Here is a 15,401-nt window from a genome sequence, read left to right as displayed (position 1 = left end):
TTCATGTTAATTACATTTTAAATATCAATTACAAATGTTTATAGAAAAACAGACAAAATTATAAAATTGTTGTTCTTTATTTCACTTCAGAAGTATTTACTTAAAATACAACGTCAAGAAAACATTTTTAAAACTATACAAACTGTATATAAAGTTTTGATGAAACACAAACAGCTCCTCACAGTAACCATGAATCTGTACTCAGTTTCACACAGCAAGCTGATTTCTTAATGTTTGGCTGCAGCTCTCTAAAACAAAACAAAGAAACAGAAGTATTAATATCAACATTAATACCATTCATTTAAGGATTAAAATAAAGCAAGCCAGCACACTCTTTGCTTCGTATGAAGGCTAGCATGCTAGCATGTAGCCTAAACACAGCAAATAAAGCAGCGCTGTTTGATTATTTATTTAGTGTCAACATTAAGATCATTTATTTGAAACAAAATTTTAAGTAAAGTACAACACTTACCAAAATTGGACGGAAGATGAAAAAGTCCCATCAGACTGGTGTACATGCTACTCAAAAATAGCATAACGAGGAAGAAAATGTTTGTCCATTTAGTTTAACAAAGGTTCCACTTCACAAAAGACAAGTTTACTTTTGCAAAAAGCCTTAAATGAAAAGTAAAAAGTAATTTGCAACAACAGGTTACAAAAGTTAAAACAAATGGCTACCTGAACACAAGAAAATCATTTTTGCCTGATTCACCAACAGCAAGCTGAAAAAAGGCGGACTTACACGTAAATGGTGGGCGTTTTTCTGTTTAATTACCTTAACTTAACTTTTTTAAGTTAATCTGATAGAAACGTAATTTTTTTTGTTTAGTAAACTTAAATCTTTTAGCACATTTAAATGTGTACTCAAATGAGTACATTGTACTTGCATTTTTTAGTAGAGCAAAAAAACTTAAATAATTTATGTAAGTTGTACTAAAAATGTTTGATTAGATGTAAAGCCCTGGCTAACAGTGTGACCATTGTCACTGGATAAGGGCTTTAGACTTGGAGGCTTAGACAAAATCTTCTTGGCTTGGTCAGTAGGGCTCGAGAGTTCGTCACTTGTTGTGGTGGTAGTGGAGGAGGAGGACGAGTCTGTTTCATCTGAGCTGGTAGTTGTGTCGGTGTCCGATGCTTTGTCTTCAGGTTCGATGTTCTTTTCTTTTTGATCCTCTTTGTTGGTTTCAGTTGTGGTTGTTAAAGTCTCTTGTGTGCTGACGTCTGGTAGCAGGTTTGTTTCTGGAGAAGATAGAAGGTTGACCTCTTCCACAGGTTGATTTTGTATACTTTGCAGACCTTTGATTTTATTGCTGTAGGAAAAGGGGCAATTAAAAAATATATGTCCTTCCTTGTTACATAAATTGCAGATTTCCATGCTGTTGCAGTCTTTCCCTTTATGTCCATGCTGTCCACACTTCCAGCACTTAAGTATTTCGCAGTCTTTAACATGATGCGATGCTGACGAACAGATGTAGCAGCTTTTGCTTTGTCCGGGATATGTTATACTGCCATTGTAAGGTCCCATAGAGATGGTGTTTGGAATAGTCATTATATTGCCATCAGGAGTTTTTTTAATCCTAATTTTATACTTGCGAACTCCATACCAGATTCCATATTGATCGACAGGCTTGTGAACTTGTAAAATATCACCGAACCTCTATATACTGTATATATTGCTCAACATCGCCATCAGCAACACGACCAGGCCAAAACTTGACAACTATGAATTTTATATCATTTGGAACAGAAGAGATCAGCTCCCAGTTCTTCCAGAAACCATTGGCAGTGGTACTGTTGAAAATCTGCGTAAAACATTGAAGGGTCTGAAGTTGGTGGAAACATATTTTGAAGTGTCTTTGATTTGGAGATGCTATAAATGAATATACGTCCGCAGCATTGATCCAGTTACTAAGTAGGAGCTGAGCTCCCACCTCAGTGCAGTTAGGAGCTTCATTCTCGCCGGCATATCTCAGTCGAACCCAGTGGCGGGGCTTCCAGTAAAAAAACAGCAGGAGACCGCAACAAATTAAAAAAGAAATGAATGTCAAGACAAAGCTAGAGTGTATACTTTTAAAGCACTGGTTAAGTAAATACAGTTACAAGGCTATGTTAAGAGCACATGTGGGTAGACAGACCTCTGTTATTTTGGCCTTGTGTTTATTTGTGGCCACCAGATTTCTTGTGACCATGGTAAAAAGAAAAAAAAAGAGACGTTGCCCTTTTGTGGCACTTTCGGAGAATTGTTATAAAAAAATATGATATGGTAAAATGAGATATTGTGACCATGGTAAAAAAAAATCTTTGTATTGTCGCCCTGTTGTAGCACTTTGGAGAATTGTAAAAAATATTGATATGATATTGTTACATGCCTGAGGGACACGTGTTTTTTTCTGTTTTCATGTATTTGTGTTTGGTTGTTCTCTCTTTGTCTTTCTGCCCTTTTGCAGGAAAAGTGGCTGCTGATTGGTTGCAGCGTTTTATCCACTGCAACCAATGAGGAATATGGTGAAGTGACTGGGGATCAGCAGTACAAGTGGCTGCTGATTGATTGCTGCGTTTTAACCACTTCAACCAAAGAGATGCATGGTGGAGTGACTAAGCATCAGCAGTACAAGTGGCTGCTGATTGGTTTCAGTGTTTACATCATTGCAACCAATGAAGTAGAGCCAATCTAGTAAAAAAAAAAACAGCAGAAGAAAACCACAAGAATGTCAGGACAAAGATAAAGTGTATACTTCTAAAGCACTGGTTAAGTAAATACAGCTACAAGGTTATGTTAAGAGCACATGCAGGTAGACAGACCACTGTAATTTTGGCCTTGTCTTAATTTGTGGCCACCAGTTTTCTTGTGATCATCGTAAAAAAAAAAGAGATGTCGCCTTCCTGTGGCACTTTTGGAGAATTGGTATAAAAACTAATATGATATGGTAATATGAGATCTTGTGACCATGTTGGTAAAAAATTCTTGTAATGTCGCCCTGTTGTGGCACTGTTGGAGAATTGTTATAAAAAGTAATATGATATGGTAATAAAAGATCTTATGTCAATGTAAAAAAAAAAAAAATGTTAATGTTAATTAAAAGTGTTTTCAGCTGCACAATTGGTTAGACAGACGCTGGCTAGCTGACCCCATGCTTACCAAACGACGACTGCTAGGAGGAATACTGCCCGAACAGGTACAGGATTATTTTTAAGACATATTGTCATATGTAATAAAAGTGCAACAATATTAGATATGAAGACAAAATATTTATTGTTATAGTGAATTAATGATTGTCATTAAGTCTGACAAGTTAAGTCTGATTATACAGAAAAATTGTACTGCCCTTTAGTTAAGCATGGCACCAAAAGTTTAAAACTAAGGAAATCCTGAGGGGGCACCCAGATTTGAACTGGGGACCTCTTGATCTGCAGTCAAATGCTCTACCACTGAGCTATACCCCCACTTATAGAGGCCCTTTTTTCATTAAATCTCAAAATACAACCAGGAATAGTAGCAACACAACTGATAAATTGGTTAGGTTTTATTGACATTAGATTACTAAATCTACATCACTCCAAGAATGATCAGTAAATTTTTACCAACTTTGATAAAGAGGGGGCACCCAGATTTGAACTAGGGACCTCTTGATCTGCAGTCAAATGCTCTACCACCAAGCCATTAGTTAAATGTGGCACCAAAAGTTTAAAACTATAAAGGGCCAATTATTTTTTTTAAACTTTCGTGTCATGTTTAATTAAAGCGCACAATGACTTTTCTGTTAAACCAGTCAATTTATTGGTCGGATTTTGAGATCTAATGATACTTGACTTTGCCATGTGGAGGTATAGCTCAATGATAGCGCATTTGACTGCAGATCAAGAGGTCCCCAGTTCAAATCTGAGTGCCCCTTTAAGATTTATTTAATCTTATAAAATTTGTGCCACATTTAACTATAGGCAACACAGTGACTCTGGTTAACCAACCACTTGCATTGCTGCTATTCTTGGTCGGATTTTGAGATTTAATGAAAATATATACCCTACGTGTGGGGGTATAGCTCAGTGGTAGAGCATTTGACTGCAGATCAAGAGGTCCTCAGTTCAAATCTGGGTGCCCCCTCAAGACCACTTTAGTTTAAAATTTTTGGTGCCACGTTTAACTAATGGGCAGTATAATTTTTTTTCTGTTTAAGCAGCCAATTTGTCAGTTGATTTGCTACTATAATTGGTCGGATTTTGAGATCTAATGGAAATATATACAGTGGGGCCAAAAAGTATTTAGTCAGCCACTGATTGTGCCAGTTCTCCTACTTAGAAAGATGAGAGAGGTCTGTAATTTTCATCATAGGTACACTTCAACTATCAGAGACAAAATGAGAAAAAAAATCCAGGAAATCACATTGTAGGATTTTTAAAGAATTTATTTGTAAATTATGGTGGAAAATAAGTATTTGGTCAATAACAAAAGTTCAACTCAATACTTTGTAACATGACCTTTGTTGGCAATGACAGAGGTCAAACGTTTCCTGTAAGTCTTCACCAGGTTTGCACACACTGTAGCTGGTATTTTGGCCCATTCCTTCATGCAGATCTCCTCTAGAGCAGTGATGTTTTGGGGCTGTCGCTGGGCAACACAGACTTTCAACTCCCTCCACAAATGTTCTATGGGGTTGAGGTCTGGAGACTGGCTAGGCCACTCCAGGACCTTGAAATGCTTTTTACGGAGCCACTTCTTCGTTGCCCGAGCGGTGTGTTTGGGATCATTGTCATGCTGGAAGACCCGGCCACGTTCCATCTTCAATGCTCTCACTGATGGAAGGAGGTTTTGGCTTAAAATCTCACGATACATGGCCCCGTTCATTCTTCCCTTAAAACGGATCAGTCGTCCTGTCCCCTTTGCAGAAAAACAGCCCCAAAGCATGATGTTTCCACCCCCATGCTTCACAGTAGATATGGTGTTCTTGGGATGCAACTCAGCATTCTTCTTCCTCCAAACATGACGAGTTGAGTTTTTACCAAAAAGTTCCATTTTTGTCTCATCTGACCACATGATATTCTCCCAATCCTCTTCTGGATCATCTATATGCTCTCTGGCAAACTTCAGACGGGCCTGGACATGTACTGGCTTAAGCAGGGGGACACGCCTGGCACTGCAGGATTTGAGTCCCTCTCGGCGTAGTGTGTTACTGATGGTAGCCTTTGTTACTTTGGTCCCAGCTCTCTGCAGGTCATTCATCAGGTCCCTCTGTGTAGTTCTGGGATTTTTGCTCAACGTTCTCATGATCATTTTGACCCCACGGGATGAGATCTTGACCCCAAGGGAGATTATCAATGGTCTTGTATGTCTTCCATTTTCTTACAATTGCTCCCACAGTTAATTTATTCACACCAACCTGCTTGCCTATTGTAGATTCACTCTTCCCAGCCTGGTGCAGGTCTACAATTTTCTTCCTGGTGTCCTTCGACAGCTCTTTGGTCTTGGCCATGGTTGAGTTTGGAGTCTGACTGTTTGAGGCTGTAAACAGGTGTCTCTTATACAGATAACGAGGTCAAACAGGTGCCATTAATACAGGTAATGAGTGGAGGACAGAGGACAGTGGAGGAGCTTCTTAAAGAAAAAGTTACAGGTCTGTGAGAGCCAGAAATCTTGCTTGTTTGTGGGTGACCAAATACTTATTTTCCACCATAATTTACAAATAAATTCTTTAAAAATCCTACAATGTTATTTCCTGGATTTTTTTTTCTCATTTTGTCTCTGATAGTTGAAGTGTACCTATGATGAAAATTACAGACCTCTCTCATCTTTCTAAGTAGGAGAACTTTCACAATCAGTGGCTGACTAAATACTTTTTGACCCCACTGTACCCTATATGTGGGGGTATAGCTCAGTGGTAGAGCATTTGACTGCAGATTAAGAGGTCTTTAGTTCAAATCTGGTTGCCCCCTTAAGATTTCTTTAACCTTAAACTTTCGGTGCCACGTTTAACTAAAGGCAATTCGGTTCCTCCAGTTAAACAGCCAGTTTGTCAGATGCAGTGTACCAGTCCTGGTCGGATTTTGTGATCCAATAAAAATTTGGTCGTTTATGATGAGGGGTATAGCTCAGTGGTAGAGCATTTGACTGCAGATCAAGCGGTCCCCAGTTCAAGTCTGGGTGCTTCCTTAAAATTTCCCTGTTTTTAAAACTTTGGTGCCACATTTAATTTTAGAGCACCATGACTTTTCTATTTAACCAGCCAATTTGTTGCATTGCTACTATTATTGGTGGTATTGGTGGGATTTTGAGATCTAATGGGATTTGACCCCTATGGGTGGGGGTATAGCTCAGTGGTAGAGTATTTTACTGCAGATCAAGAGGTCTCCAGTTCAAATCTGGGTGCCCCCTCAGGGATTTATTTAACCTTAAACTTTTGGTGCCACATTTAATATAGGCAACACAGTTCCTCTGGTTAACCAGCCAATTTATCAGTTGCATTGTTTTTGTGATCTAATTAAAACTTGGTCCTTTACAGGTAGGGGATATAGCTCAGTAGTAGAGCATTTGACTGCAGCTTAAGAGGTCCCCAGTTCAAATCTGGGTGCCCCCTCAAGATGTCCCTATTTTTAAAACTTTGGTACCACGTTTAATTAAAGCGCACCAAGACTTTTCTATTTAACCAACCATTTTGTCAGTTGCATTGCTACTATTATTGGTCAGATTTTGAGATCAGGGTTCATACACCTTTACCAAGGTCAAATTCAAGCACTTTCAAGGTCCATTTTCAAGCTTTTCCAGCACCATACAGCTGTGGTAAATTACATACTTATACAAATACATACACTATATTGCCAAAAGTATTCACTCACCCATTCAAATCATTGAGTTCTGTATAAACAGAAGCTGTCATTTTGAAAAAAATATGAAGATTGTTTTTTAAAGCCTGTAAACCACTTTAACAACCTATTTTCTTCCTTCCATGATTTGTGCCAATTCATGATTCTAATCAGCTGTTAACATTATCTATTTGAAATCATGTCATTATTTCGTTTTTTTTACCTTGTTACTAGCCCAGTTCCAACTTTTTTAGAATGTGTTGTAAGCTTAAAATGCATTTATGTGTATGTTAAGAATTGAAGTTGACCAGACAGAGTTCATATAAGATGAAATAAGAGTTGATGTAAATGTAAGAAACATTGCATCTATTTTATTTGCATTTTCTATATTGTCCCTTCTTTGAGTTGGGTAGTACATTCAAGTCATAGATATATCCAAATAACCTATAACCACTGAATTTTGGCAGGATTAATTTGAAGCAAAAGGTGTGGCAGTTTAAGCACTTTAATGATCTATATCGGTATTCTTACTTTAATAAAACACCATTTCTAACTTGTATGTCAACTTGACGCAGCAGCTGAAAATCATCCATGAAAAGTTGGAAAATAGGAAAAGCAAATAAATACCTTTTTTAACTTTTTTAACCACAGATCTAATTAAGAAGCGTAGATTCGTCAAACCTGTGTGCCGTTTGTCACTCATCTTACATCATTTAGCTAAAAAAAATATTTTGTAGTAACGAGTAACAAATTTGTAGTGCAAACAACATTTTTACATAATCCATCTTCACACGGGCATGTACTCCTTCAAGAATTCTTTAAATGTTACTTTAAAAAAATAAAACAGACCTGGTATTATAAAAAATGCTGAACTATATTTTGTTAGAATTTCATATCACATGTACACTGGGGCGGCACGGTGGCTTAGTAAGTAGCACTGTCGCCTCACAGCAAGAAGGTCCTGGGTTCAAACCCCAGGTGGGGCGGTGTGGAGTTTGCATGTTCTCCCCGTGTCTGCGTGGGTTTTCTCCGGTTTCCTCCGGTGCAAGTGAGGTGAATTGAAGATACAAAATTTTCCAGGACTGTGTTTGATATAACCCTGTGAATCAAATAAAACTTGTGTGATGAGTAACTACCGTTCCTGTCATGAATGTAACCAATGTGTAAAAACATGACGTTAAAATCCTAATAAACAAACATGTACACTGTCAATTTGATATTTTCTTCCACAAAGTAATTTTGGTTAACCAAACTAGATTTATTTTTATGGTAATTTTTTCTGTAGTTCAGCTTCTGTAGTCCAGTGTGGAAGTCTCTAATCTGCAGCATTTCTCTTCCACTGATAAAAACACGGAACAAACCGCGTCCTGTATCAGTTCAGTACGGAACACCACGTTTAGTTTCCAAATAAGGAACAATTCCGTATTTTACGGGACGGTTGGCAATTCTAATCATAGTAAAAGTACACATTTTCTGTACAAAATGTAGTGGAGTGAAAGTAAAAGTTGCCGAAATACTCCAAAAAACTACCTAAGTACTGTAACGAAGTAATATTACTTCGTTACTATACACCACTGCTATTTACAATAATTTATACAACAGTTAGTTCCGACCGTTGAGAAGCCTTCTAACCGTGCTGATATTCGTGATAACAGCACGGGCTTTTCACACCACAACTGTATTACTCCGCTGACGTGTTGCCAGTAATGACAAGCTTCATGCACACAAATGCGTACGCAGGCGACACAGCTCCCGATCGCGTTTTAAATCCGTTATCTGATATACAATCTAGCGCAGTGTGTAGGGAACAACCAATTGTCTAATTCACTATCTAGTGCACTATGTAGGGAACATAACCAATTGTCTAATTCACAATAAATTTGTGATCTGATACACAATCTAGTGCACTATGTAGGGAACTTTAATGTCTTTGTAACGCGAACAGTTAGCTTAATATCCCAGTTAGCAGCTCCTAAAAGTTCTGTTATCACCCATATCCTTTGGTGTGTGCGAGAGGTTTTTTATATTTATTTTTTCCCTTCGGAGGTTCTTGCCTTTTTCTTCTTGTTGCTTTGTGGGGTGTGTCAGTACCAGTACCAGGGTGTGTCATGGTATGGAGTGTGTCAGTACCAGTACCAGGGTGTGTCATGGTATGGGGTGTGTCAGTACCAGTACCAGGATGTGTCATGGTATGGGGTGTGTCAGTACCAGGGTGTGTCATGGAATGTGGGTGTGTCAGTAGCAGTACCAGGGTGTTTCATGGTATGTGGGTGTGTCAGTAGCAGTACCAGGGTGTGTCATGGTATGGGGTGTGTCAGTACCAGTACAAGGGTGTGTCATGGTATGGGGTGTGTCAGTACCAGTACCAGGGTGTGTCATGGTATGGGGTGTGTCAGTACCAGTACCAGGGTGTGTCATGGTATGGGGTGTGTCAGTACCAGTACCAGGGTGTGTCATAGTATGGGGTGTGTCAGTACCAGGGTGTGTCATGGAATGTGGGTGTGTCAGTAGCAGTACCAGGGTGTGTCATGGTATGTGGGTGTGTCAGTAGCAGTACCAGGGTGTGTCATGGTATGGGGGTGTGTCAGTACGAGTACCAGGGTGTGTCATGGTATGTGGGTGTGTCAGTAGCAGTACCAGGGTGTGTCATGGTATGGGGGTGTGTCAGTACCAGTACCAGGGTGTGTCATGGTATGGGGTGTGTCAGTACCAGTACCAGGGTGTGTCATGGTATGGGGGTGTGTCATGGTATGGGGGTGTGTCAGTACGAGTACCAGGGTGTGTCATGGTATGTGGGTGTGTCAGTAGCAGTACCAGGGTGTGTCATGGTATGGGGGTGTGTCAGTACAAGTACCAGGGTGTGTCATGGTATGGGGGTGTGTCAGTAGCAGTACCAGGGTTTGACATGGTATGGGGTGTGTCAGTACCAGTGTGTGTCATGGTATGGGGGTGTGTCAGTACCAGTACCAGGGTGTGTCATGGTATGGGGTGTGTCAGTACCAGGGTGTGTCATGGTATGGGGGTGTGTCAGTACAAGGGTGTGTCATGGTATGGGGGTGTGTCAGTACCAGGGTGTGTCATGGTATGGGGGTGTGTCAGTAGCAGTACCAGGGTTTGTCATGGTATGGGGTGTGTCAGTACCAGGGTGTGTTATGGTATGGGGGTGTGTCATTACCAGTACCAGGGTGTGTCATGGTATGGGGATGTGTCAGTACCAGGGTTTGTCATGGTATGGGGTGTGTCAGTACCAGGGTGTGTTATGGTATGGGGTGTGTCAGTACCAGGGTGTGTCATGGTATGGTGGTGTGTCAATACCAGGGTGTGTCATGTTTGGGGGTGTGCCAGAACCAGTACCAGGGTGTGTCATGGTATGGGTTTTGTCAGTACCAGGGTGTGTCATGGTATGGGTTGTGTCAGTACCAGGGTGTGTCATGGTATGGGGTGTGACAGTACCAGGGTGTGTCATGGTATGGGGTGTGTCAGTACAAGTACCAGGGTGTGTCATGGTATGGGGTGTGTCAGTACCAGGGTGTGTCATGGTATGGGGTGTGTCAGTACAAGCACCAGGGTGTGTCATGGTATGGGGTGTGTCAGTACAAGTACCAGGGTGTGTCATGGTATGGGGTGTGTCAGTACCAGTACCAGGGTGTGTCATGGTATGGGGTGTGTCAGTACAAGTACCAGGGTGTGTCATGGTATGGGGTGTGTCAGTACCAGTACCAGGGTGTGTCATGGTATGGGGGTGTGTAAGTACCAGTATGTGTCATGGTATTGGTGTGTCAGTACCAGGGTGTGTCATGGTATGGGGTGTGTCAGTACCAGGGTGTGTCATGGTATGGGGTGTGTCAGTACCAGTACCAGGGTGTGTCATGGTATGGGGTGTGTCAGTACCAGGGTGTGTTATGGTATGGGGGTATGTCAGTACCAGGGTGTGTCATGGTATGGGGAGTACCAGTACCAGGGTGTGTCATGGTATGGGGTGTGTCAGTACCAGGGTGTGTCATGGTATGGGGGTGTGTCAGTACCAGGGTGTGTCATGGTATGGGGGTGTGTCATTAACAGTACCAGGGTGTGTCATGGTATGGGGGTGTGTCAGTACCAGGGTGTGTAATGGTATGGGGGTGTGTCAGTACCAGGGTGTGTCATGGTATGGGGGTGTGTAAGTACCAGGGTGTGTTATGGTATGGGGGTGTGTCAGTACCAGGGTATGTCATGGTATGGGGTGTGTCAGTACCAGTACCAGGGTGTGTCATTGTATGGGGGTGTGTCAGTACCAGGGTGTGTCATGGTATGGGGTGTGTCAGTACCAGGGTGTGTCATGGTATGGGAGTGTATCAGTACCAGTACCAGGGTGTGTCATTGTATGGGGGTGTGTCAGTACCAGGGTGTGTCATGGTATGGGGTGTGTCAGTACCAGGGTGTGTCATGGAACTGGGGTGTATCAGTACCAGGGTGTGTCATGGAATGGGGAGTACCAGTACCAGGGTGTGTCATGGTATGGGGTGTGTCAGTACCAGGGTGTGTCATGGTATGGGGGTGAGTCAGTACCAGTACCAGGGTGTGTCATTGTATGGGGGTGTGTCAGTACCAGGGTGTGTCATGGTATGGGGGGTGTCAGTACCAGGGTGTGTCATGGTATGGGGAGTACCAGTACCAGGGTGTGTCATGGTATGGGGTGTGTCAGTACCAGGGTGTGTCAAGGTATTGGGGTGTATCAGTACCAGTACCAGGGTGTGTCATTGTATGGGGGTGTGTCAGTACCAGGGTGTGTCATGGTATGGGGGTGTATCAGTACCAGTACCAGGATGTGTCATGGTATGGGGTGTGTCAGTACCAGGGTGTGTCATGGAATGTGGGTGTGTCAGTAGCAGTCCCAGGGTGTGTCATGGTATGTGGGTGTGTCAGTAGCAGTACCACGGTGTGTCATGGTATGGGGTGTGTCAGTACCAGTACCAGGGTGTGTCATGGTATGGGGTGTGTCAGTACCAGTACCAGGGTGTGTCAGTACCAGGGTGTGTCATGGAATGTGAGTGTGTCAGTAGCAGTACCAGGGTGTGTCATGGTATGGGGTGTGTCAGTACCAGGGTGTGTCATGGTATGGGGGTGTGTCAGTTTCAGGGTGTGTCATGGTATGGGGGTGTGTCAGTACCAGGGTGTGTCATGGTATGGGGGTGTGTCAGTAGCAGTACCAGGGTTTGTCATGGTATGGGGTGTGTCAATACCAGGGTGTGTTATGGTATGGGGGTGTGTCATTACCAGTACCAGGGTGTGTCATGGTATGGGGATGTGTCAGTACCAGGGTTTGTCATGGTATGGGGTGTGTCAGTACCAGGGTGTGTTATGGTATGGGGTGTGTCAGTACCAGGGTGTGTCATGGTATGGTGGTGTGTCAATACCAGGGTGTGTCATGTATGGGGGTGTGCCAGAACCAGTACCAGGGTGTGTCATGGTATGGGTTTTGTCAGTACCAGGGTGTGTCATGGTATGGGTTGTGTCAGTACCAGGGTGTGTCATGGTATGGGGTGTGACAGTACCAGGGTGTGTCATGGTATGGGGTGTGTCAGTACAAGTACCAGGGTGTGTCATGGTATGGGGTGTGTCAGTACCAGGGTGTGTCATGGTATGGGGTGTGTCAGTACAAGCACCAGGGTGTGTCATGGTATGGGGTGTGTCAGTACAAGTACCAGGGTGTGTCATGGTATGGGGTGTGTCAGTACCAGTACCAGGGTGTGTCATGGTATGGGGTGTGTCAGTACAAGTACCAGGGTGTGTCATGGTATGGGGTGTGTCAGTACCAGTACCAGGGTGTGTCATGGTATGGGGGTGTGTAAGTACCAGTATGTGTCATGGTATGGGGTGTGTCAGTACCAGGGTGTGTCATGGTATGGGGTGTGTTAGTACCAGGGTGTGTCATGGTATGGGGTGTGTCAGTACCAGTACCAGGGTGTGTCATGGTATGGGGTGTGTCAGTACCAGGGTGTGTTATGGTATGGGGGTATGTCAGTACCAGGGTGTGTCATGGGATGGGGAGTACCAGTACCAGGGTGTGTCATGGTATGGGGTTTGTCAGTACCAGGGTGTGTCATGGTATGGGGGTGTGTCAGTACCAGGGTGTGTCATGGTATGGGGGTGTGTCATTAACAGTACCAGGGTGTGTCATGGTATGGGGGTGTGTCAGTACCAGGGTGTGTAATGGTATGGGGGGGTGTCAGTACCAGGGTGTGTCATGGTATGGGGGTGTGTAAGTACCAGGGTGTGTTATGGTATGGGGGTGTGTCAGTACCAGGGTATGTCATGGTATGGGGTGTGTCAGTACCAGTACCAGGGTGTGTCATTGTATGGGGGGGTGTCAGTACCAGGGTGTGTCATGGTATGGGGTGTGTCAGTACCAGGGTGTGTCATGGTATGGGGGTGTATCAGTACCAGTACCAGGGTGTGTCATTGTATGGGGGTGTGTCAGTACCAGGGTGTGTCATGGTATGGGGTGTGTCAGTACCAGGGTGTGTCATGGTACTGGGGTGTATCAGTACCAGGGTGTGTCATGGTATGGGGAGTACCAGTACCAGGGTGTGTCATGGTATGGGGTGTGTCAGTACCAGGGTGTGTCATGGTATGGGGGTGAGTCAGTACCAGTACCAGGGTGTGTCATTGTATGGGGGTGTGTCAGTACCAGGGTGTGTCATGGTATGGGGGGTGTCAGTACCAGGGTGTGTCATGGTATGGGGAGTACCAGTACCAGGGTGTGTCATGGTATGGGGTGTGTCAGTACCAGGGTGTGTCAAGGTATGGGGGTGTATCAGTACCAGTACCAGGGTGTGTCATTGTATGGGGGTGTGTCAGTACCAGGGTGAGTCATGGTATGGGGGTGTATCAGTACCAGTACCAGGATGTGTCATGGTATGGGGTGTGTCAGTACCAGGGTGTGTCATGGAATGTGGGTGTGTCAGTAGCAGTCCCAGGGTGTGTCATGGTATGTGGGTGTGTCAGTAGCAGTACCAGGGTGTGTCATGGTATGGGGTGTGTCAGTACCAGTACCAGGGTGTGTCATGGTATGGGGTGTGTCAGTACCAGTACCAGGGTGTGTCATGGTATGGGGTGTGTCAGTACCAGGGTGTGTCATGGAATGTGGGTGTGTCAGTAGCAGTACCAGGGTGTGTCATGGTATGGGGTGTGTCAGTACCAGGGTGTGTCATGGTATAGGGGTGTGTCAGTACCAGGGTGTGTCATGGTATGGGGGTGTGTCAGTACCAGGGTGTGTCATGGTATGGGGGTGTGTCAGTAGCAGTACCAGGGTTTGTCATGGTATGGGGTGTGTCAGTACCAGGGTGTGTTATGGTATGGGGGTGTGTCATTACCAGTCCCAGGGTGTGTCATGGTATGGGTATGTGTCAGTACCAGGGTTTGTCATGGTATGGGGTGTGTCAGTACCAGGGTGTGTTATGGTATGGGGTGTGTCAGTACCAGGGTGTGTCATGGTATGGTGGTGTGTCAATACCAGGGTGTGTCATGTATGGGGGTGTGCCAGAACCAGTACCAGGGTGTGTCATGGTATGGGTTGTGTCAGTACCAGGGTGTGTCATGGTATGGGTTGTGTCAGTACCAGGGTTTGTCATGGTATGGGGTGTGTCAGTACCAGTACCAGGGTGTGTCATGGTATGGGGTGTGTCAGTACCAGGGTGTGTTATGATATGGGGGTATGTCAGTACCAAGGTGTGTCATGGTATGGGGAGTACCAGTACCAGGGTGTGTCATGGTATGGGGTGTGTCAGTACCAGGGTGTGTCATGGTATGGGGGTGTGTCAGTACTAGGGTGTGTCATGGTATGGGGGTGTGTCAGTAACAGTACCAGGGTGTGTCATGGTATGGGGTGTGTCAGTACAAGTACCAGGGTGTGTCATGGTATGGGGTGTGTCAGTACCAGTACCAGGGTGTGTCATGGTATGGGGATGTGTAAGTACCAGTATGTGTCATGGTATGGGGTGTGTCAGTACCAGGGTGTGTCATGGTATGGGGTGTGTCAGTACCAGGGTGTGTCATGGTATGGGGTGTGTCAGTACCAGTACCAGGGTGTGTCATGGTATGGGGTGTGTCAGTACCAGGGTGTGTTATGGTATGGGGGTATGTCAGTACCAGGGTGTGTCATGGTATGGGGAGTACCAGTACCAGGGTGTGTCATGGTATGGGTTGTGTCAGTACCAGGGTGTGTCATGGTATGGGGGTGTGTCAGTACTAGGGTGTGTCATGGTATGGGGGTGTGTCAGTAAAAGTACCAGGGTGTGTCATCGTATGGGATGTGTCAGTACCAGGGTGTGTCATGGTATGGGGGTGTGTCAGTACCAGGGTGTGTAATGGTATGGGGTTGTGTCAGTACCAGGGTGTGTCATGGTATGGGGTGTGTCAGTACCAGTACCAGGGTGTGTCATTGTATGGGGGTGTGTCAGTACCAGGGTGTGTCATGGTATGGGGTGTGTCAGTACCAGTACCAGGGTGTGTCATGGTATGGGGGTGTATCAGTACCAGTACCAGGATGTGTCATTGTATGGGGGTGTGTCAGTACCAGGGTGTGTCATGGTATGGGGTGTGTCAGTACCAGGGTGTGTCATGGT

At 44.3% G+C, this 15,401-nt stretch overlaps 6 non-coding genes across 6 annotated transcripts; 5 read left to right on the top strand and 1 right to left on the bottom strand.

Annotated features, from left to right (window-relative positions):
* Window positions 1-3,372: 3,372 nt before the first annotated feature.
* Window positions 3,373-3,444, bottom strand: trnac-gca (transfer RNA cysteine (anticodon GCA)). Its single transcript has one exon. It is a non-coding gene; the product is annotated as a tRNA-Cys (tRNA).
* Window positions 3,445-4,030: 586 nt separating this feature from the next.
* On the top strand, window positions 4,031-4,102 carry trnac-gca (transfer RNA cysteine (anticodon GCA)). The gene has a single exon. It is a non-coding gene; the product is annotated as a tRNA-Cys (tRNA).
* Window positions 4,103-5,856: 1,754 nt separating this feature from the next.
* Window positions 5,857-5,928, top strand: trnac-gca (transfer RNA cysteine (anticodon GCA)). Its single transcript has one exon. It is a non-coding gene; the product is annotated as a tRNA-Cys (tRNA).
* Window positions 5,929-6,073: 145 nt separating this feature from the next.
* Window positions 6,074-6,145, top strand: trnac-gca (transfer RNA cysteine (anticodon GCA)). The gene has a single exon. It is a non-coding gene; the product is annotated as a tRNA-Cys (tRNA).
* Window positions 6,146-6,295: 150 nt separating this feature from the next.
* trnac-gca (transfer RNA cysteine (anticodon GCA)) lies at window positions 6,296-6,367 on the top strand. The gene has a single exon. It is a non-coding gene; the product is annotated as a tRNA-Cys (tRNA).
* A 130-nt stretch (window positions 6,368-6,497) lies between these two features.
* On the top strand, window positions 6,498-6,569 carry trnac-gca (transfer RNA cysteine (anticodon GCA)). The gene has a single exon. It is a non-coding gene; the product is annotated as a tRNA-Cys (tRNA).
* Window positions 6,570-15,401: the final 8,832 nt, after the last annotated feature.

The sequence above is a fragment of the Trichomycterus rosablanca genome, chromosome 15 (genome assembly GCF_030014385.1).
Source record: "Trichomycterus rosablanca isolate fTriRos1 chromosome 15, fTriRos1.hap1, whole genome shotgun sequence".
Taxonomy (NCBI): Eukaryota; Metazoa; Chordata; class Actinopteri; order Siluriformes; family Trichomycteridae; genus Trichomycterus; species Trichomycterus rosablanca.
The sequence above is the reverse complement of the archived record's forward strand: the minus strand, read 5'-3'. Positions and strand labels throughout refer to the sequence as shown.